The sequence below is a fragment of the Pteropus medius genome, unplaced genomic scaffold, assembly GCF_902729225.1.
Source record: "Pteropus medius unplaced genomic scaffold, Ma_sr-lr_union100, whole genome shotgun sequence".
NCBI lineage: Eukaryota > Metazoa > Chordata > Mammalia > Chiroptera > Pteropodidae > Pteropus > Pteropus medius.
In genome coordinates, this window is record NW_024350319.1 from 24,063,012 (window position 1) to 24,087,680 (window position 24,669).

Genomic DNA, 24,669 nt, shown 5'->3' on the forward strand with positions numbered 1-24,669 from the left:
CCATGCCCTTTTATTGTTTTGCATTTACCAAGATACTCATGGGACCGATACTGCACTACAGGCCCTCTTCTCCCACCTATTCAGTTATTGTTGATGACCTAACACTGTTATATAAAAGTACACGTGCTGTCAGAATTTTTCTTAACAGTTACTTTAACTCACATTGTTAAAAGGTCAATTTCTCCCAAGAAAAGCACTGGGTGGGTTAGGGGAAGGCATTTTCCAAGTGCTAGTACTTGAACAGCAGTGCTTGTTCTAAAAGCACTAATATTTATTTTCTCCACTAGAGGACAGTGCTTGAAAGAATAACAGTCCTTACCTCTGAGGTTAGGCAGCATCAAGGACTGGAACAATCCTCTCATTGTTACTTCCCCTAACCCACATGCAGAGCACATGAAGATTTTATATCTTTGAAGGCAAAAAGAGAAATAAATATGTTTGCCTTAACATGGCGCAGAAATCAGTGATGATGCTGTCTTAACTCGTTGAGCACAGAGGAGAAATACCAGTAAAATTTAATATTTAGAATTGCCAAAAAATAAATGAAAAGCATCCTTATAAATATAGGTGAAATCTTTTTGCAATAAACTCTTAAAGACAGGATATTTGTTGAAGCTGTGATCAAATGCTCAGAAAAAATTTCTGTTGCTCTGGTTTGATCATTAGAATTTACCTTGGTAACAAGTTATTTCGATAAACATTTTTTTTCCTTCATCAGTCTAATAGTCACAAGTGGTATACAGTTCAAAATACAAGCTCACAAAAATGTGTAATGTTATGTAATGGTTAAGTTTTGCCCTATGAAGAAAGAGATTAGTGCTGGAAGGGCAGTGGTTAACACTATTTTAAGATGGACTTAAAGGCTATAGAATCTTGCCAAGAACCGCCTTTGGTTGCCTGCTCGAATCTTCCAATAAGAGTGTCACTAACTAGATAGACAGCCAAAGGGGAGGCATTGTTTCCTTAAACCATAATTAAAGCCGACCATCCCTAGGTCTTAACTTCTGCTTAACAAGGTTGCTTAGGACCCTGAGGGATTCATTGAGGATTCATCTGTTTCAAAGGGGGCTGATAGAGGTAGGAGAGGGAAGGAATACCATGAGAGATTCAAGTAGGAGTTTATCAAAGGGGACCAAATCCAAACTTCCCATTTTTCCTGGAGTCAGCCCATATGATTCACCCACCAATCAACAAGTAGTTATTGAGTGCCTACAGAGTCAGAGAACTGGAAAATATTGGAGAGCCTGGCACAGTCTGGGTATTGTAGGAGGTTACAAAAATTATCAATCTTTTCCCTGTCCTGGAAGAATAATGAATACACTCATTAGTACAAATGGAAGATGAAGGATACAATGAACGTGGAAAGGTTAGATGTGAGGATGGGGGAATGGAGGGTACTAGTCTCATCTCGATTCAGTAAAACAGGGCGCCTTCTTTCTATGCACTTATAGTCTAGTGGAGAAGACACCCTGACACCCAATTAAGCATGCACTTCCCAAGTTGGAGAGCAAATCTATCTGAGGAGTATTCACTCAGTGAACACTGGGTATTCACTCTCATTCAATTTCTGCCCTTGACTTGAAAGGAATAGTTCTGGGAACTCCCAAAGCAAGATTTGTAGCAAAAATCACCATAGTCTGGAATATCAGGATTTTTGTCCAACCCTCCTCCGTAGCTGTGTGACTCTAAACAGCCCTGCCCAGGACAACTAACCACTCTATGCAACACCAATACAGTTTTCCTCTTTGTAGAATGAAATCACTAATGAAAATAAGGGTAGAAATCATTCTGAGCCCCTTACGGAGCTATTTCAGTTAGGGACCCATTATGATCTCCTAGACTTCACTATTTTGAAATTAATAGACTTTGTTCAGCCTTCATTTTGGATATATAAAAATTTAGCTCCAGACAAATGAAACCTGGTTATTCACATTTCAAAGGATTTTTAACATTAAAAGCTGAAAGCAAATTTTTTTTTTTAATTGGCTTTTTTGCCCCAAATGAATTAACTGCAGTTGTAGAATGCTGTATCTGGAAGAGATTTTAGAGATCGATCCGGCACACACAAACTCCTTCTTCCCAATTTATAGATAAGGAAATAACAATCAGGCTGTTTTCCCTGAGTCAAGAGCGAGTTCTTTGGAGAACTGGAACTATGCCTTCTGATTCTCAGCTCTGTAGGTTTGTCAGCTGAGAACTACAAACACACAACTGAAATCAAATACAAAGTTACAATGAATTTAAAACTATCATGTTATTAAATGAGATTTGCTTGTTAAAGAATTCTACATTATAAAACTATTCAGAAATATGTCTATAAGAAATATTGATATACCACTATCAAGAGTAACAAAAAATGTGTGTGCAAACACTATTTGTTACATGCAGTCACCAGCCCACCAGATTATTCCTAGTCTTATCAAAATCAACATGGCAATAAAATGTCTCCTTGTCTTTCCAGTCTCCTTATTAAAATGCATTAAATTTGTTTTTCTCGTATGCAGAAAGATAAGGTTATTAATTACAGGAACTGCTTATCAGCAAAATGTAAAGTAGCAGGAGATTCATTTGATCGTTTAGCTAAGGAAAAAGGAATGGAGGAAGGAAGAAATTCAGAATAAAGGTAAGCTTCAAGAATTGTGGGGGGCTAAAAAAATTAATACTTTCCCTCCCACCTCCTAAGTTCTTGTAGCTGGGCTAATAATTAAATTCACTGACAACAGGAGAAAATCAAATGTTTAATACATGCGCGTAAGAAATCCACATAAGCATGAAAATTCCCAAGACAGTGAGGCAACACTGGGTGTATAAGACATTTTGTACAAAGGAGAAGGGAGGGGACAAAGTATTAGATATCGAAAGTGAGAATGAGAGATTTACAGATAGTTGAGGAAGAGCGAACATACAGGGCAGGAAAATTCTTGCTAGAAACTCAGAAACGCTGGGACACGGGGGTGGGGAGTGCGGGGTGGTATAGTAAATGTGCTTGTAGTCTTCCCGACTGACGCTAAGGTGTAAGTTCCTTAAGGCAACTCTGCAAAGACTCCCTTCCTAAAGCAGATTTTCTATCTGAATCTCTTTTAGAAAAAGAGTAAGTAAAAACTCTTCTCGAGTTTGTTGATTTTAGTTTGAAATAATCTGCATGCCAGGATGGCACATTTCAGGGACATTCGCTCTCGATCCCCACAGTAGGAAGAAAGATTTTGAATATATTTGGGTGTTGGCGAAGGAAAAAAAGTTTAAATTCACAAAGCCTTATGGCTGGAAGCAGCAGATTTTATATAGAACAATTTACAATGTTCTATGGATACTATCTGTCTATCTACCTATCTTTCTCTTCATTTATTGAGAGTAGTTTTCCAGATTTTTTTGAAGCTATAGAATCTAAAATCAAGTCTTATCTGAAAATGTAACAAAAACAGAGGTGCTCTGTTGTGACTGGGGAGAGGCCCGCATCCTGCAGGCTCTGCGTGTCTCCACCTTGTGTTTGGAAAAGGAATAGCAGTGGCTGAAGGCATGGCCGAGTCTCCATGGTGCTGCTTCTGCCAGTTTCAAGAGGAAATGCTTGCCCATCAGCCTGTGGAACAGCCACCAAATAGGCTGCTTCAACCTTTTCAAAACCAGAGGAAATTATTCACTAACATTAATTAATTAAAATATAAAATCCTTCTTATTAATCTGTACTGACTGGAAACACTGTAGCAAAATTAGCCAACGCTCTACGTAATGAATCTTATGTGTTAAACATCCCTCAAATCATAGCCCATGCACAAAAAAAAGGATACCTGTGAGCCAGTAAAGGGCAGAGTAGTTCGGGAAGACGTCATTGGTAGCTATTTATAAAGAAGATATCTTGATTTATATTCTATATTGCAGTGGAAGGGTATAGATTACTATTACCTTATTTGCTTGCATTTTTTAATTATGTTTATTGTGGTAACATTGGTTAATAATGCTTGCATTTTTATTTCTATCAATAAAGACACCTATTTTGATTGTTGCTGAATATTTGTACAGTTGGCTGAGCAGTGTTTAATCATGTATTTGAGCCAGTGTTGGTCCGGGATACGAGGTCTCAGAGGATTGGGACTCACAGCTGCCTGACTTCAATTCTCGGCCAATTGCTATATGTATGAGGCACCTAGGGATGGCGGTGGACCCAGATCCCTTTCTATTGCTTCCTATTCCTCCTCATTCTCCCTCTGGTCCCCCCATTCAGACTTTTTAATAAGAGCAAACCACTTCCTTTCGTAAAAAGATTGCATCTGCAAAATTTTCCTCTTGAGCATCTGTAATGCAACACTAAAAACTCCATGAAATGCAGATGGTATTTGGCTTTAGCCAAAATAATTCCAAAAGAATTTTGAGGTATAGGGGCCCCACTGCTTGTACTTCCCTGACAAAGTGCTGCTTTCTTGTTTTGTTTTAAATATTGAACCTTAGAATTAGCTCATCAGATTATTCAAATAAAGCTTAGTTAATCAGACTTTAGTTAATCAGTGACACCATTTTATAGTAAAAGTTAGAAACAAATGAGATAGGTGATTCTCTATGAAAATGGAACAGGCAAGGTCCAGTGTCTTCTTAAACATGGGCTCGACTTTCCTCTGAAACTCTTGCAGATTACTTCTGATTCCGAGGGGCCTTCTAGGCAAAACAATGTCATCAAAAATCTGTTCCTCAGTTTCTGCTTCAAGCTAGGGAGTCTTTGTGCTTTCGAAAATCCCTTCAGGTTCCCAAGGAAGAGGATAGTTCTTTGAAATTTATTTGTCTCTTAGTAAATTTGGATCAATGTACTGATCCTGAGCAGTACAGTAGTTTTCAGTCCTTGGGCAGTCAAATCAACGCTAAGTAAGTTTGTTTTTTCACATGTCTGTATTGGGAAAAAAGGAGTAAAACACACAAGGGAGGCTACTGAAATAAAATGTCACTTATTCTCAGATATAAAGGTCCTTGTAGCTTTAAATGAACATTTGCTTGAAACAGTAATCCATTCACTCACTCACCAATTTCTTCTGTAGATGTTTGTTGGGTGCCTGAGATATGATAGGTGCTGTGCCAGGTTTTAGTTACAATAAATAAGGCACATCTTCTTTCCTTAAGGGATTGTAAATGAGTGCTACGAACACAGAAATAAACAATAAGGACTGATAATGTACAAATAGAAGATGCATGACGTCCTGAGGGAGACAGTGGAGGGAGACCTAATCGAGCCTTGGACATGCAGATGGCATTGAGATGAGCTGAGTTATGTGAGGTATGTATGAGAGAATGGCAAGAGGTGAGGAGTGAGAGATAATCAGGCACCAGATTTTGAAAGGCCTTGTGCACCAAATTAGTTCATCTGACCTTCATCTGCCCTCATGTTTCTCAAGACTTTGATATCCTGCTGTGGCCCATATCCCTAAACCACAGGAAAAACAACAAATGTCTTCCTGGGGCTTTGGTTCTGCTTAGCGGTGAGTAATTTAAAATATTTGTTACTAAAGGAGTAGAATGCAAAATCTGCATACATTTGTAAGATAATTATGAGAGTCCTAAGATATTTTGTGCTTGTGTTGGGTAACATCACAGTGTATCTCTACACCACTCTCCTCTCTGCCTTTAGGGGGTCCTTGTAGAAATGTTTGCAAAGTATATTGTGATGAAAGCTACTTAAGGGTTTTAAACAGACCACTGACAGGAGCTAATTTGCAGTTTTGAAAGACCCCAGGCTACAAAGTAGATAATGATTTAGAGAAGGGTGAGAGTGAAAGCTAGGAGAGCAGCTAGGAGGCTCTTGTAGCCTCCAATATGAGAAATTATACTGACTCTAACTAAGGCAGCAGCAGCAGGGATGAAAAACGTGATTTGCAAGACATTACAGAGATAGAATCAATGAGATAATTATTGGTTCATTCATTTAATTAATAAACATTTATTGAGTGGTTACCACATTCCAGGCATTGTTCCAGGATTATAGCAGGGAATAACACAGAAAAGATCCCTGCCTCCTTTAGGAATTAACTTAATCATATAAGTAAATGACGAATGCTCTGAAGGAAATGAACTGGGCACTGTGATATTGCCTGGGGAGTAGATAGATAAGGTGGTCGGGAAAGGGATTTGGAAAAATGAATGGGAAATGAAGGCGAACATCATGGGTGAATGACAATGTCCTACACTGAGACCTGAGACACATGAAAAAAAGGAAGATTTGAGTGGAAATAATGTTGAAGCCAGTTTGGGAGATCCATGAGAACATGCCCAGAAGAGAAATATGAAGATATGAAGATTATATACATGTGTGTGTTTATGAGCATACATGCACACCACACACACACACACACACACACACACACACACACACACACACACATCACTCCACACAGAGATGGAGAAGTACTGAAACTAAAGATCGAAATAATAGCATTAGGAAGTGAAAGTGAGGTCCCAGAGACTTCTTGAGCAGGTGTGAGGGTTTTAACGAAAGTCTGTATTAGTTAAGAATCATCATCATGTATGGCATGAATGGCATGTTCACTCACATTTAGTAGATATAGTTCATGGTTTCATGGTTTGATTTGGTACCTGCACTACGCTGCTTTTATTAGTGGAAATAACATGTATGTGCATAGGGAACTCTGGAACAGTCTGCGCTCTTTGGGGGCATGCTCTAGACATTGCTTCCTCACTGAACTCCTGAACTTCAAAAAGACACCTGCACAATCCCCAGAGAGACTTGAAGCTATAATGAGGCCCCTTTCCAGCAGCTCAGGGAAGCTGTTAAAATAATGAGGGAGTCTGGTGTTCTTCCTTGCTAGTTCCCTAGAGCCCCAATTATGGAATTTAAAACCCAAATTCCAAAGATGTATTGAAACACCCAAATTTTGTCCTCCCCAGACAATGCGAAGCAATAAACCCCAGTGCAAAAGAAGGAAACCCAAGAAACGTTTTTCTGGAAATAAGTGCAAGAACAGTACATAAACAGCTATTTCCCCTTTCCAGCAGTATTCCACTGCGGCTGAATGTCTTTCTTCAACCACTATGGCTTAATAATGTTAGCATTTACATTGACCTTTAAATTGGTCGTTTGGCTGGAGACGGTTTTCTGAGGCAGATCAGGCCAAGAAAGTGTCCGTTGATTTATGCTGAAATCTTTCATAGTTATGAAAGCCACAGACCTCACTTGTGGAGTCTTCCAACATCAACATTAAAAAATACCCCACCTTCAAGAAAAAAAAATGTGCCCACATGTAAAGATACTTAGAATAAATAAAAGTTTCTTTTCTGATGTGCAGCCTTAAATAGATTTTTTTCACAGATTATCCTATTACAGTACATGGAAATGAGTCATCTTTCTTCAGTCACAGGGTATTTGTTAAGAGTGAACTTAAAAATGGTAATGTGCAGGTTAAAAGCTGAAAGCCCGACATCTTAGGAGGATGTTGATCATGTTGATCTGGTACTTGGTTATTCAGGGAATAGAATTAGGCTGGATGTTAAAAGAAGAGACCAGGATGTGAAATAGATGGCATATGCTTATCCAAAAGCCACACTCCAGAACTGAATGTTGGCGTGTGACCATCCTTGTTTTCCTGATTTTTTGTTTGTTTGTCTTCACATGCTCAGAGTATCAGGAGATTCTTGGCACATGCCCATGCTCAGAGGCTGTCTCTAAACTCATCTGGTCTGTAGTGGTATAGACATCAAAAAGCCCCTAATCTTCTAGGTCCAGACATCAGGGGACGTCTGATGATAAAATATAGGTGTCTATCTGTAGTCTTTTTCCCAGAAAAAATAAATCAGTTGGACTCCATGAATGCAATTCGATAATCATACCTTTCCAAAACAAAGAATTCTATTTGTCAACTTTTTAAGAAGAATCAGCTGATACCCAGCCAGATGAATTATTGAGGGCTACTATATGTCAGTGCCGCATTAGGCTAGCACTTTAAAAACAGTTTTAATTTAATATTCAAAAGAAATCACAACATAGCATTTCCAGTTTAAAGATATAATGAAATCGAAATTATGAAAAAATATAATTTGCCTAATGTTACTTAACATTGGCAGGAAGAATATTATAACCTGCGATCCTTTGACTCTAAATACTTTTTTTTTCTTATTAGATCTCTCCATCTCCTTAGAGAAATCTGAGAGAGAAGAAGATAAATACATTAAAAGAATACCTATAGAGATAGAAAGGAGTGCTGTTGTGGGAGGGTGACCAGCCACCATCAGGAGCAGAACATGCCCGTGGGTTGGCTTTTGTCTTGGTGAATTCATCACTGCTGCAGGGCTGGCTCGATCTTGCAAGCTCAAAATTTAATCTGCTTTATATTCCAAAGTTGATCATTCTACGGTACATCTTTCTTATTCTTTCAAATATCACAAATATGCATATAAAACCAAAACAATCTTTAACTTTATAAAATGGGAACTGTAACATCCAAATTGAATAGACAATTAATTAACTGAACCAGCACACATTCTTCCCATAGATAAGTTTTATGAGATGTCAAATTATAATCAGAACAACCAAGATTTGTAATTATTCAGAAATATACCACATCGGACTCTAATAGCTATCCACACAATTAGGAATTGATTGCTTGGGCCAAATAATCAATTGGTCTTGATTACTGGACCAGGATCTCAGTCAGTCTTGAATTTTTAGATATGAATAGCCAATGTTTATAGTGCTCTCCTTCTTCCAGTGCCTCTGTGGCTAAATAATTCCTCTTTAATTTACTACATTTGCATAATTAATTAGGTTTTTGATAGTCTTTGAGGCCAGGAACCCATTTTTATTTTTATTTCTTTAGGTTTCTTGAAATAAATTTGTGTTCAGCCATTGTATGTTCACAGCTCAACCTTCAGAGAACAGCCTTTAACTTTATCCACATCTAGCCCCCACCCCCACCTAGAGGAGAAAAGAAACATTTGTAGGTTTTAGCTGTATCTGAGCCAACAAAAATTCCACTTTTCTTTGTGTTGACATAATAAATCAGATAATAAATAAAAACTAAAATAATACTGATTCTACATGCAGATGAAGCAGTTTATTTGGCACAACGGCCCCTTAATCTGAAGCCTCATTGAGAATTTCAAGCAGCTCATTTGCAGCATAAAACTATCATTCTGGGGGGAATTTTTCTCATCCGTAATTATACAAAAATTAAATAAAAATGCTGCCACCAAGTAAATTTGTTAAATTGTACTCTTACTGTATCAGGGCCTCAATTTAATTGTCATCTGTCTGTAAATACAAGAGAAGAATTTGCCATCACTTTAAGAAGATAATGACTGGCAGTTTTCCAGATGTAATTACCCAAAGAGAGGACAGTATTGTGTAGACTGCAAACACTTGCACAAAGGATATGGTTTATGTATGAGGTAAAGTAAGGGCATAAAAGAGGAAATACTACTTTTTCTTTTTCTTTTTCTTTTTTTAGGCAAGGCAATTCTTGGTTGATCACACAGATTGCAAGGACCTTGTCAGTTTACAATCCCTTGGTTTTTATTTTTTACACCTATGGCACCTGGTCTTCCTAGGTGGTCTCCCATCCAAGTACTAACCAGGCTCGACCCTGCTTAGCTTCTGAATCAAATGGGATCGGGCTTGTTCAGGGTGGTATGGCCGTAGAGGAAATACTACTTTTAAGCCCATTACAAATACCAGGAAAAGATTGGGAAGATATAGCATCATTGAGGTAATGAAGATTACATTCCAACACATAATTACAATCCTATTTACAGAGAAGAGCATGCTTCAGTTGCAGGCATTACAGAAACTCATCAAATTTCAATCAGGTTTAAATATTGGAGAGAAAAGATGGAAGAGAGATAATTGCTTAAAGCAGATCACTACTTTTCTAGTGACAAGATACAGGTGCTGTTGGAACCAAATACTCTTGTTTTTGAGTTCAGGTAAAGTAGAAGCAGGATAGATTAGAGTGAATGGAATGGTGACTAGAGGGCTGAGCTTACAGGTGCAGTAGGCACTGGGTGTTAGAGCAGCAAGGAACCCTCCCCTAGAACAAACGCTGCCTCTTACTCCTGGCTGGGGAAACTCCTCCGTGGAATTTCTCCATAGCAGTGTTATTTCTGTTCTGATTCAAAACATCATTAGGAATGAAAGATATACTTTTTTAGTGAGAGGTCATTTTGCAACATTTATTTCACAAAAGTTTATTTATGGACCACGCCCTGTAATAGGCACTAGGGATAGACTACAGAACTAACACAGGTATGATTTCTTGTATCCTGGATCTTAGATTATAGTTGGGGAGAAGACCATTAATCAAAGAGCCCTCAAATGAGTGTTTAATTACAGGCAGAGTTAAGAGCTATGCAGAAGGTAAAGCTAGGCCTAAGCATGCACATGTCCTCATCTAGGCAGGGTCTAGGGGAAGTTCTCTAAGAAAGTGATCATTGAACTGACTGCTGAAGGCAGAACAGGAGACAAAAAGATGGAAAATCATTCTAGCAAAATAACAGTATGTTAAATACCCATAAAATAGAATATTATTCAGCCACAAAAAGGAATGAAGTACTAATATTTGCTACAACATGAATTAACTTTGAAAACAACACACCGAGTGAAATAATCAGACACAAAAGGCCACATATTCTATGATTCCATTTATATGAAATATCCCCAACGGGCAAATCCATAGAGACTGAAATTAGGTTAGTGGTTGCAAGGTCTGGGAGTAGGGAAAAATGAGCAATAACTCTAATAAGTATGGGTCGAAGAAAATGTCTGGAACTTGATAGTGGCGATGGTTATACAACATTGTGTATTTGCTAAAATATCACTGAACTGTCTATTCAAAATGATTGAAATGGTAAATTGTAGGTTATGTGTATCTTATCACAATTAGGGGGGAAAAAAAGCAATATGTTCAAAGGCTTTCCTCCTGGCATGAGTGAGCAGGATGCCTTCCAGGAACTAAAAGCTGGCCAGTGTGGCCGGATGGCAGAGGCAATGGGAAGACGAGAGACATGGGGCCAGAGAGCTAGGCTGTGACAAGAGCATGCAAGGCTTGGGGACCATGTTAGAGTCTGGCCTTTCCCTTAAGAGAAATGACAAGCCACTTAAAGTTGGGAAGCGGGGGATTACCAGATGTACATTTTAAAAGATAATCGTATATCCAATTAAGGGTGAATTTTTGTAGCTTGAAAGCAAGACATGGTAGAAAATGGGATAGAGGAAGGGTAAGCGACACAAGGCAAACGGTGATTCCTTCTCAATTTCTGTAGAGCTAATTCTGTCTGTTATTTTCTGGATAGAAATGTATAAGAAGGCTCAGATTATCATAACACATGAAGATATTGCAGAGTGAGGTAAAGCAGAAGCTGATACTGAGAGTAATTATGGAGACTTGGGTGTATTATGGTAAACTGTCTTAATATGGGAAAGCAGAAGAGAAGATTAGCAGACATTTCATGAGTTTTTAAATGAGAAGTCTTGTTGGTCATTATAGAGTTTTATGGTGCGGCAATGATGAGCAGGCCTCAGGTGAGTTTGTCCTCATCAGTGATGGTAATAATATTATTTGTTTCCTACAATTAGCGAGATCTCTTGAAGATGGGCCAGGACTTCTGGACCCCAGATTATTTGCAGAATGGTATAGACTGGCCACAAGAACTGTTTGCATTGCACCTCTGAACACCAGCAGCGTGTGCTGCATCAGGGTACAATAGAGGCTATGTCTCGGTTTGAGAAGGTGCTTTAGTAGTAAATATGTTAACCGATGTTAGAAACTAGGTTTCTAAACAGACAAATACAGCATTATAAATGTATGTATTCATTCATTTGTTCCTTTCTTTTCCATTCAGCAAGTATTTATTATTGCCTATTGTTGGGTGCTGTGCTATGTATAAATTTATGACTCACAACTAAAATTAGGTCATCCTATATAAAAACTAAGAAATTAAAAATATAATTTTACAAATAACACACATAAAATAAACTTTCTGTATAGATCATAAGGCTAGAACCTAAGCATTCTTTTTTGCTTTGTAACCAAGTATGTAATAAGAATTATTTTCTCAGTGGACATAGTTTTTGAATAAATAAATTTTAAAAAACTAAAATAATGTTTTGCCCTGGTATTGGAGTTCCATCAACTGCTATTTTTCACCCTCATGATAATGATTTTTATAACACCAGAAAATATGAAATCTCAGGTAAAAATTTGAAAATAGGTCAAAAGATAAAGATTTCTGTTTTTACTTATACACATGTATACTTTTGTCATTATATCCACTGTAAGATGTAAGGCTTTCAGAACCAACTGACGATGGAAAAGTAAATGTTCAGTAAAATCTCACAAAGCAATTTCTCTGTGAAAACAGTTCTCAGAAAGGAAAGTAACCAAATTCCCATAGCAATAAAGCAGCATGACATAAAAATCCCCAATATCTTGGCTGTTATTATCTAGCTCTGTGATAGAGAGCCTTTCCACTGTCATTGAGCAGATGGCCAGGGTCTGCCTCCTTTCTATGGAGTTGAAGATTGGCTAAAAGTTCAAGAGGTAATCTAATTAAAATGCTTCCTATTGACTCAAAACCAAGAAACTAGAGTAAGAATGAAAAGGTACCCAGTGTTTAAGAAATTTAAAAATTCAAAGTAAATAGCAATATCGTCAATACAATTCTATAGCTTAAAAATACTTGAAACATGAGATGTCAAAGGAAAAATATTCATTTCTTTTATATAATTAATTGTGACTGAAGTCAGTGGCATATGAAATAAATCTCTAAGAATATGTGTATTTAAAAAAACTATGTGCATTTACTTGAAAATTTGGAAAACAAAACAAACTAAAAAAAGAACATTATCAAGAATGTGACTCCTTAGACCTAGAGAAGACTGATGACCTTCTCAAAACTTTTGCTCCAGGGTAGAGAGTACATTAGAAAGTCAAATATAGAGATTCTTCCAGCTGTTAAAACTCATTGATGCTGATAAGCCTAAATTTGGAAGGCAGCGTTTTCTTCACTGAGTCATTGATACAATTCCTATTATCATGTGCAACTAGGAAAAAATTTGTAATAACCCAGGGTTCACAACCCCTAGGCTATCCATCAATGAGCTTTCCGGGGTCTGTGAACCCCCACCCCACAAAACCTTAGGAGAAATCTGATGGATTCTAGAGAGTATCAATTTGGCTAAGTTGGAACTATGTTTTCCAGAATTCCTTCTCTGCTGATTTCCAGGTTAGTGTGGACCTCAAAAGGCATTTTATACAAGATTGAGAAAGTGTAAGTGGAACAGCGACTGTCTTATTTTTGTTTTCGTTTTTATTTTTTTAGGCTTGAAAGGCGAGTGCAGGGTACCAAGCACTGTTGGAACTCAGGCATAGTGTTACTTATCTGCAGGCCCGCCTTGTTGGTCTGGGGCAGCAGCTGCGCCCTTGCCAGGTCCTCCTGCCAAATCGGCATCCCCGACTCCTGGACCAGATGCATATTTAGCTCCATGATGGAAGACACCAGCTTATTTTTCATTCTGTTTGTCTTCGCTTGCCGTGCTTCACATTCATCTTCTCTTCCCAACCGCCTCTGTGTGGACTTCAGGTGCCACCACCAGATGCAAAAACAGCTTTACATCCTTCCCTAGACCTCTTAACCAGCTCCCACAGTCCAGTAAGGTCAGATCCTTATAATTAACTATATATTTTTTTCATAAACATATATATATATATAAAATATAAATATGGTTTTGCTTAAACCCTAACCGATACATTGTTTGCCAAGGCATAATTTTTTAAAAGCTACAAATGTAACTCCAAGCATGAGAAAGATTTACTTACCTTATAAATGAGGGAACCAGCAAGGTGGCAAAGTTAATTCAAAGAAAGATACAAGAGATCAATAAAAGAGGTCAGTAAAAGAAAGAAAGCTGGAATGTTTGGCTAAATTAGATTCAAAACTGGTTAATGTACCACATGATAATCAAAGCATGGCCTTTGGGATTATCTTCTCTTTTGGAGAGAAATAATTTGCACCTCAACTGGACAGAAATCATTTGCATCTCTTCAAATTTCTACAAGTTAAGATGTATTTTAGAGCAATGGGACCTGATTAATAATAAATAGTAAATCATACGAAGCTACATCCCTTAAATTCAGGCTTGTTAGACACTACTCTAGCAAACTTTGAAATGACAGTTATTCTTTTGCTTTATTTCCAAATTTTGGATCCATTTATTAGTACATTTGTATGCATTTTTCTGCAGAGAACAGCTATTGTCCATATTAAAGCCTTTATTATTTTTTAAGAGTAAGAAATATGTAACTAAAGAGCAAAATGTAATTGATCTTATTAGAATTGTGTAATAGTTGCAAAAGTAAGAATATGTTTTATCCTGGAAGCTCTTTTATAGTTGAATTTTCTCCTCCTGCTACTAATAATACCCCCCTCCAAAAAAAACCCTCAAATTTCCCATAAGTTAAAATACAGCTATAAAATCTGTTCTTTTATTATTTTAAGCTACAGTGTTATCTATTTACTTAAACAATTGCTAACACTTACCAAGTGTTGCAGCAGACACCTTTACATACATGGTCTTGTTGAAGCCTCATAACCTCGTGATGTAGGTGTCACTGGCCTGCTCAAGGAAGAGCGTGACGTAAGTTACCTACACCCAAACTATGGATATTTGAACTCAGGTCTCTCTTAACTTTAGAGACCACACATTTCACCACCACTATGCTTTAGAGCTTCTTCTACAAAACTTGAAAGATAAGTTCACTGCATATTCACTGCTTACTTCCTTTGCAATCAGTATATAACACACACAAACTGCTTTGCTCTCAGTCAAAGGCTTGACTCTTAAGAGCAATGAGTACATGTTCTCTCAGTCTCCTCCTCCCCACCACCGATCCCTTACAGAAATGGGGTTTCTAGGGTTCTGTTTACCTCTTTTCTCTATGTAATGCCACAGTTTTAAATGTTATAGAAATGACTCCAAAATTTACTTCCTCAAATCCAAATTCACCTCTAAATTTTACACCCACATCTCCAACAACTTGTTGGATTTCTCCATGGGATGTCTCTCTAGTATTTCTAACCGCGTTCCACATGAAATACACCTCCTCTGTCCTCTCCTCTCCTCCCCCTCCCAAATACTCTAGTTTCTGGGTTCCCTGGTGTTGGTGACATGACTATGATGTGCATTAATTCAGGATGCAGGATTCTAGAGGAGCATTAAGACACACTTTCTTGGAACATCAATTTTATTCGGTGGTAAGTAAAACACAACATTATTCTTCTTCCTAGATATTCGCAGGGCTCGATCCCCCACCTCTCTGAAATTCTTGATAAAATGTCACCTTTCCAATGGGCCTACCTGACCACCTCATCTAACACATACCTTTTACTTACCCTGTCTCCCTTATCCTGCTCTACTCTTTTCCTCTAGCACTTAACATCTACCGACACCCTATATTACTTATCATGTTTGTTATTGTAGTCATTCTCACCTCAGAATGTCAGCTCCATGAAGGTAAAGATTTTGTTTGTTTTTGTTCACCAAATTATCACCACTGAATCTAGAGGAGGTTACACAGTTGTCACTCTATAAATACTTGTATAATAAATGAATGAGTCCATGAATGAATTTTATAGCATAGTTATATTATGGTGTGAACTGCGAACCTTGTATGAATCGAACTGCAACACATCAATAAAAATACCTAAGGTTTTTCTACAACTCGGTATTACATTTTTCCCTTACACCAAATTTGTGTAAGTTTTAAAGAAAAACTTCTAACACTACAAAAAAATGGAAATCAGTATCGTATACTTAGAAAGAAGCTCTACAAAACTTATGTAATTATTAACATAAATATTACATATATACCACTTAAAATCTGCATTCCACTTGTAGCATATACTGTCCCATATTTTGGGAGATATTCATCTAAGCAATTAACAAGCCTCTAGTTAAGAAATTACTAACTCCTAAACCTGGAAAAGAATGTAGGAACTATCTCACTTTAGAAAAGCAGAAATAAAAGTCGGGAGAGGTTTAAGTGATCTGTTCCCAGTCCCATACTGATAATTATGGGACCACCTTATTATATAGGTTCCCATGACATGTGTTTGTCTGTCTATAACTACATTGTTTGCCATTGGCAGTTAAGCAAATCCTCTCCAGCATTTACCTGCCTCTGATCTTCGGTTTATCTTGAGAATTTCCTTTGCTTTTCTGACCTTTTCACCCTTACAGACAACACTGATCCTGAGTGTTATCTTCTCCATGAATGCTTTATATATTTCTCTTATAGCATTTATTTGTCTTCTTTTGCCTGATATTGCCATCTTTTTGTACTTGTTTTATATTTCCTACTTTTCTGAGCTTCAGTGTACAGAAACATCTTTATTTTAATACTTTCCTTTAATAACACCTCACATTATACCTTTGTAAGAATTTGTGCTTAGTAAGATTTTTTCAGTGAACTATATTGAATCTTATAACCATGTGGGAACAAAGCAGTGGAAAATGTGATGCTGGTGGTCTTTCTATATTATGAGGTCCATCTGTTTGCTATTACCTGTTTCCCACCTGCTGTCATCACTACCACAAAACTCCATCTGCTACTTCTTCTTCTCTTCCAAGCCTGATTTGGCACTAAATCTGTCAGGCTCTACCTCAGATTTGCCTAATCAGCATTACTTTTCCTTAATTATTTTTACTAATTACTAAAGAGCTGTTTTATTTTATTTGCCTCTTAGGAGTATCTAAGGTTTAAGCAAGGTAACAAATACTGAATTCAGGACAATCTGTCAAAACTATTTGAAAAAAGTACTAAGCAAGCATTTTGGTTTGGAATTGAAGCAGGAGTTACAGATGACCTTGGGAAATCAGTTAACATTTCTGGTTCTTGTTATTATCTCAAGATGAGAGAATTAGGTACAATATCTCTAAGGTCCTTTCTGAATGTCACATCTCTGATAGCAAATATTCATTCCTCGAGACAACCTTAATTTCATCTCAATTCCATTTCCTTCATAAATCTTTCTTGATCTCTGTCCCGATAAAATGAATTTCTTCTTTCAACTCCTACAGTGCTTCTCACCTATTTTATGGTAATACCTTATCCTGAACTGTAGTCAAGTTAGCTGTGTTACTTGAGTCAGCCTTAATCCATTACACCAAACCTCCTTTATTCGTCAGCTTTAGTAGAGTCTTTGTAACTCCCCCATTGCTTAGCAAAGTGGGTTATAGATAATATTTGCGTTATGTGCTGAATGAATGTTTATTGTCTGAGTAATTTAATGAAGAAACTGAAAAAGTCTAACATCGCGATTATTCTGTGCAGAAAGAAATAAAAGCCAAAAATGCAACTGAACTGATTAGATAATTAAAGAAATTTAAGCCAGGGTTATGAATTGCAGTCATTATGGAGAGCAACATTAGAAAATAAATGTTTAAACATAAATAGCCACATATGGTATGCTTAATATGTAAATATAGTAGCCTGTATAGAAGAAGAGGTGATGCCACAGAGTGACCTGGAGCACAGATTCCAGAGATGGATGCCCAACTTCCATCCTGGCTCTGTTACTTTGTATGACCTTGGGAAAGTTATGTAACTCCGTCTCAGCTTTATCATCTGTAACATGGGGATATCTACTTCATAGAGCGATTGTGAGAATTAAATGAGTGCCTGGGATATATTACATGCTCAGTAAATGTTTGCTGTCATTTTACAATCAGTAAAATGACATATTTCAATATGTCTGTCCTTCAATACACAAAATAGAATAATGAAAGCTTTCTCCTGAAAGCACTGTGAGATTCTATTTTAGCTCTTGTGAGCATCAAATATGTTCTACCTACACTATTACACAGAACAAAAATATCTTAACTTAAAAATAGCTGAAAAGCACTGAGGTATTTTTAGGTGACCTGGATTCTTACCCATCCCAAGCCAGTTTATTTTTCCAGTTTGGGAATCCTGCAATATTTGCTTGTTAAAAACTGGCATAATCTGAGCTGCACATTGTACTTATCTTAATGAATGCATATCATCCATAAAATTAACGAGCATGAATACTTTCTTTTAATGCTTCACGAAAAAAAATCTATGGTATTCTTCAGAAACATATTCTTTTCAGAGATAATCAAATGATTTTACCGAATCTGTCATTTAATATTAATTCTGTGAGACTGAAGTTAGTGATTAGGGCACAGACCAGGGTTTGCATTCTGGCTTTACCACTTTCTAGTGATATGAGACTGAACGTTTGATTTCTTCTTTCTAAATCTCAGCTTCTCCATCTGTGCTATGAGGATAATAACTTCCTTACTCAAAAAGTTGTGGTAAGGATTAAATAAGGTCACATAGAAGGTACCGAACATAGTGTGTGACAGAGAATAAATGATCAATACATGGTATAGCTATTATTACTTCTGATGAAATACACTTGCCATTATATTGGCAAAATGGTAAATTTTAAATCTGTTTAGGCATACTGCATTTCACAAAGAGATTCCAGGTTTCTGCAATACCAACTGACTGACCGATTTTTTTTCTTTTCTTTTCTTTTTTTTTTACGAAAGGCAAAATTTTACATAGGGGTTTAGTCTCTTTAATCAGGCTTTACATATCCTGTGCTAATAATATCACCACAACGAGTCTCACTATATCACCTCTCTTGTTGCTGAAAGACTGATGGTCCACAGAATTACTGCCCTAAATATAGGCAGTTATATTTTCTGAATAATAGAGAAAAGAGTGAGATGTTATGGGAGGGAAATAGGAGTGTCGTTGAAGAGGTAGGATCTCCACCATCTTGCCCAGTGGAAGACATATCAGCTCTGACAGCATCTCCACCTGACAGCATCTAGAGCTGAGGGGCTGCTTCAAGGTCAGCATATACATTTACATCTGCCTTTCTGGCTTCACTTTTCTGACTTCTCACTTCATTGACCACTGCAGGATCAAGTCTAGGAAAGCCTATTAAAAATTCAACAACACAGCAGAATTCAGTGATATAACAAGGTGACTTTTCAGGCAACTGAAATGATAAGAAATGTCTCTTGTAAAACAGAATTATAACCTAAGCAGTTTGAGACAAAATATTTTTATAAGATTTTTTATGTAGATAAGGTAGTGATTTAAGATTGTAAAGTGCCAAAGTTAAAAAAAAAAAAAAGCTATCCCAGATTTAGCAATGAGCAGAGAAATGACCTCTAATTTTTGTGACCCTCTTGAGCTCTGCTCTAATTTACAACGTTCTCGTTTGCAGCTCACTGAGCTGTGTTTCTGTATATCTTTTTATTTCCACACAAAAGTCATGCTCAGAAGCTCGCACACTGTTTTAAAATGTCATGCTGTCAGATGCCATTTTCCTAAGATATAACAGATCTACGATATCTTCATATATTTTCATAAATGGCTCCTATGCATAGAGAAGTCTTTATGAGGCCAAGGTTATCGTAAACTTCTATTATGAAACAACCCATTACCTATTAGAAGCCCCGGTCACCTGGTCTGTGCATAGAGAAGAAGAGCACAGAGAATTGTCATTAAAGAAAAATGAAATAGATCAAAAAGATGGAGTGAGAGACATTTGCCTAGCTCTATAACTTAAAGGTACTGGAGTATAACCGTATCTCATTTATATTAGGTCATTAAGCCAAGGAAGGTTGAGGAGCAGTAAGAACCTTGGCATTTAAAATACTATAACCGTTTATTTTTCTCACTCTCTCAATTCTTCTCCCCCTCCTTTTCTCCCTCTATCTCACTGTCTTCTTCTATTTCTCATGTGAAAACTCTTTATTATTCAAAGGACAAAAGCAAACCTCTTTGAGAAAAAATAAAACGTCTCTTTTCTTCTAATTCATTATTCTTTTACAGTTGTGAAAGCTGCTGTATGATCCTGGTACCACAGAATAGCACTGAGTAGTATTAGCATTCTAATAGATATTTCCTCAATTATAAGATGATATAGATATAGATATTTGCTTCGATTATAAAAATCATCTATTGAGAAGCTATTTCAAACCATCTTTGTATGGGAAGGTATAAAAATGGTTAGATTTGAAACTTTTTATAAGCTGAGTTCATTCCAGGATTCTAGAAAGTTAGAGATCTGGAGAGTAGCCCAGCAGAATCCTTTTATCAAAGGATGGAGAGGTCTTGGAGGTTGAGCTCATTCTAAGAAGAGAGATGGGTCTAGAAGGTGGGTGACATCTAGGAAGATGGGCTGGAGCATCAGGGTGAAAATGATTCTGGGTCAAGATGGTATTGGAAATGCAAATTATCAGTTTCTCAGCCTCCACTGACTCATTTCCTGAGAGCAGCCTCCAAAGTCTGCAAGATGAACTGTGCTCCCTCTAATATTTTCCTGCAGAGCATCCATAGTCCCCTTACTAGTAAAATTTTAGTATTTCTTGGTGTGTTTACTTGCTTAATGCCTGATTTTCTATTTGACCAGAGGCTCAAGAACTCAGGGATCATATCTATTTTGATTTCCCAGCCCATGTGCTTATTGAATGAATGAGCAGGTGAATGCATGAGTTCTACGGGGAAGGGGGGCTTTAATTAAAAGATAGAATAAAGAACAAAATATCAGCTACATTGAGAACAAAATTCAACATCTCTGTTAGTTTTAATCACATTCATAAGAGTAGGACAGGGCACACTTGGGGCAGATATCTGTATCTCGGGCCTCAAGCATTAAGAACTTTCTCTCAGACATTAGTTGCCACCAGCAGCAGCAAAGATGCTGTCACTGGGAAGGAGGAGAGTAGGAGAACATAGCCACACCTTTGCTCTTAATTGCAAAAGAGAAAGTAATCAAGGAGAAAAGAGCTTCATGCTTTGGAGAGAGAAAAATAGCCAAGAAGATTATTTTTAGAGTTCATATAAGACCCCCACCCCCACCACCCAGGAAACTCTCAGAAATATTTGGGATCTTTTTGAGAAAAGCTCAAAATTTACATAACTTTGTTTTGAAATTATACAATCACACTTAGAAAACATTAACTGATTGTTAAGAGAGAAAAGCAGTTTATAGATGAACATGTGTAATTTACGGCTTCTATGTGTATGCACATGTTGGAAAGGACAGGAAATTTATTTACAATATATTTAGAGTAGTTATTTTGAGAAGTGAGATTATAAGTGATTCTATCTTTCTCTATCTGTATTTCTTTTGTTTTTTAAAAAAGCATTGTCCTATTTTTATTTTATTGTGCTAAGTGAAAAACCATTGTGTAATTGTAATGAATCTATAATATAGTTTTGTTACACTGTATGTTTATTGCAGCACATGAGGAAAACATAATTCCTATCCAATATTATACAGTTATCATTGCATGTCACACACAGACACACTGGTCTGTGAGTTCGTGATATATGGTGTTCTGTATTTCTAATTTTCCCCTATTGAACAAGGAATCTTCACGCTTATAAATATTTTAAGAGTTTTAAAGATGTACTTCTCTGATAATAAAGGAAAAATGAATTATGCTTATTTTACTGTGCTAACCTGAGGAATAGAAAGAAAAAGGAAAAAGAGGACAGGATCACTTACAAAAGCAGAGACATTATGACCAAGCAACATAACATGAAGATACAGTATGTATTTCTTATATGTTTTTCTGCAGGTGAGCACTTCCATTTTCAGCCCATTCATCTATGATTCCCATTTAAGCAGAAAATAAAGGCTTTCTGGGGAAAAAGAAGTGGATATGATAAATGGAAAATGGAGTTGGATAATAAACAACAATATGCAGCCTTCTGTCTAGAGTAGGTAGGAATAGTTCTATTAAAAACACCATCTTCCACTGGGCAACATGGCACATGGCTCATAGGCACCTCTTTGCCTTGTTGATAGTAGCTCCTCTGCCTAGAATGTGCCCTCTGCATTTTTCATTCTTGCTCCTTCTTATAGGTCAAAAGAGAAGTTGACATCTGCTAGCTTTTGACTATGCCCTGAGGAATCTGTTGCCATCAAAAGGGTTAACAATTTGAAGGGTCGAAAAATGAAGAAAACTCCTCAACACCTGTTTTCAATACAAGAAAAGCCAAAGATTGACTGCTTTTACTCCACTCCATCTCTGGTTTTTGCTTCCATCAAGTTGTCTCAGCTTCAGTGGCATGATTAAACAAAAACAACAGCGGCGAATACAGGATTTGCCAACCCAAAGAAACAGTGATCCTTCTTGAGTACCTCTTCTTTACTGTGCTAGACCCTGGACTAGCGAGGAATAATTTAGTATCTTTGAAGGCAAAGCTTCAGGCCTCTTAAAATGCAAACCGATGAGTCACTGAGGAAGAGAAGTTTGCTTTACCTTAAGCAGTTTCCACATCTGATGCTCTCAATTTCTCTTCATGCTCTGTGGCCTTATTCAGAGTATTTCCTCTACCCACAAAGTGGCTCAACATCCGATTCCATGAGAGTGTGTCATCTGTTAATAATTTGCTTAATAATATCTCCCCCTAATGGTAACTAAAGACCTTAAAAAAAATGAAAAACAAAGTTGTCAGTCTGTGGAAAGAAGATGGAAAAATTAAAATATATGCAGAAACGGTGATGATCATAAAGACCATATCTAATTAGCATGCAGAGGGACTTTGGGGCGACTTTTCAATAATGACCAAGTTCCTCTTCTCTTACCAATCCTTTAAAGCCTAAGAACTTCATCAAATACCTTCCTCCAGTCCACCATAACCACTCCAGACAGATAAGATCTTCTCAGTTTGGGAACTCCCATAGCACTTTGGTCTTGCACCAGAAACACAACTGTGAATATTAAAACTCACTGTTATAGTTACATGTGCTCTTGCTATGATTCCAGATACAGTGCAAGCTCCTCTCTTAAGGAATATGTCTCATTCAGATTGGTACTCACAGCTCCTACTTTAGTTTCTTAGTTACTTAAGAAGCTTTAATAATGATCGTGAATGTTAGTAATTCAAAGAGAGATTAAGTAACTTTTGCTGTCTTATGGCTGACTAATGTTATAACTAAGAACCCACATTTCTAATTCTTACACTTACAAGTTCACAGATACCTACTGTCTTCCTGAAGTATAACTTATCATGCTCAAAAAACAAATAAAACTTCAATGGCTCCCCAAACACTTAAAGAACTCTGGACTCCCCTTCTAATCTGCTCATCCAGTCTTTTCCATCTCTACCCCATTCCATAAATCAAAACACAGGAATCATTCTTGATTCCTCTCTTTTTCTCGTATTCTTCATGATTAAGTCATATCAGATCTGCTTTCAAAATATACCCCAAATCTGGATACTTCACGTTACTTCTTCTCTTACCTCCCAAGTCCAAGGAACCAGCACTCCTTACTCAAATATTCATATAGCCGCCTTGTTAATTACTGAAAATTTTCTCTCTGTTTCTAGCCTTACCCATCTCTAATCCATTTTTCACATAAAAGACCAATTGAATTGACTTTTCAAAAACTGTCAATCATACCTCAAAATATCCCCATTTAAAATATTCCATTACCTTTCATTGCATTTAGGGAAATACACAAACTCCTAACCATGACCTAGAAGGTCCTCTATGAGCTAGCCCCAGTTAAACATGTAAATTAAGCCACATTCGTCTTTGCTTCTTTCATCCCTCTGCTTAAATTTCTTCTTTCCCTCCATTTCACCATTTTTGGAGGGACTCTGCAGATAACCAGGTGGGTTGGTACATAATTTTATCTACATTTCACTTAGGTTGGCCAAGTGCCTCAGAATGATCTGAATAGTTAATATAAGAGGTTTCAGCCCATGATATAAAAAAAAAAATTTAATAAAAAATTAACTTCCCAATTAAGCAAAGTGTATTATTATCATGACCTGGCATGCTTTGGAGACAGACATTTTCCCTGGAGAAGGCTTTTGCACTTACTTCCTGGGCCAACACCTCATGTTTCTGGGCCAATTTGTTATTTGGATGTTAATCTTATTGACACCTCAAGACAGGTGTCTCTTGCAGAGCAGCCTGGGAAGACATGGCTCCTGCTTCATAGTTGGTATTTTCCACCAGCCAGAATTCAGGACACTGTTATATTATTATTTTTCTTGATTCTCATAGAATATATGGCAGTTCAGTAGCTTTATTGAAAAAAAAAAGTGTAAAAATCTTTGTAAAATTTTTACTTTTAAATTTTCATTTAGTTTAATAACTTTGTTTTTCCTTTGCCTTATCTTTCTGATATATAAATAGAATTGACTTTTCAAAAATTGCCAATCATACCTCAAAACATCCTTGATTCAAATATTACATTCCATGTATATAAATATGTGTATGTATGTATTTGTTGTTGTTGTTTTCTTCATATCCAGCACCTAGAACAGTGTCTGGCACATCACAGACACTTAAAAAAATATTCGTTGAATAAATTATTTTCAACATAATTTGAGAAAAGGAATGATAGTAAGGTTGTCACTGTAAAAAGTATTTCTACATTATGGAAGAACTACTTAGAATTTAAAAAAACTTTACCTCCGAAATGCTGCATGTATCCACAGATGCCTTCAAATATTCAGAGATCTTTCCTACTAAAAATCCACTTGTAATGTTCTTATTTGGGCTTACTCTGAGAAATCACTATTCTTGACCAGACACAGAGAATACAGCAACTCTTCTTAACCACTTAAAATTTAGTCAAGCAGTGTCTCTATATACTTATATGAAAAAGCCCTC

At 36.9% G+C, this 24,669-nt stretch overlaps 1 long non-coding RNA gene and 1 pseudogene across 1 annotated transcript; one reads left to right on the top strand and one right to left on the bottom strand.

Annotated features, from left to right (window-relative positions):
• Nucleotides 1-9,512: 9,512 nt before the first annotated feature.
• Nucleotides 9,513-9,630, bottom strand: LOC120583434 (uncharacterized; annotated as a pseudogene).
• A 4,816-nt stretch (nucleotides 9,631-14,446) lies between these two features.
• Nucleotides 14,447-24,082, top strand: LOC120583356 (uncharacterized). Its single transcript, XR_005647777.1, has 3 exons — nucleotides 14,447-15,237; nucleotides 21,614-21,759; nucleotides 21,901-24,082. It is a non-coding gene; the product is annotated as an uncharacterized LOC120583356 (long non-coding RNA).
• The last annotated feature ends 587 nt before the right edge of the window (nucleotides 24,083-24,669 follow it).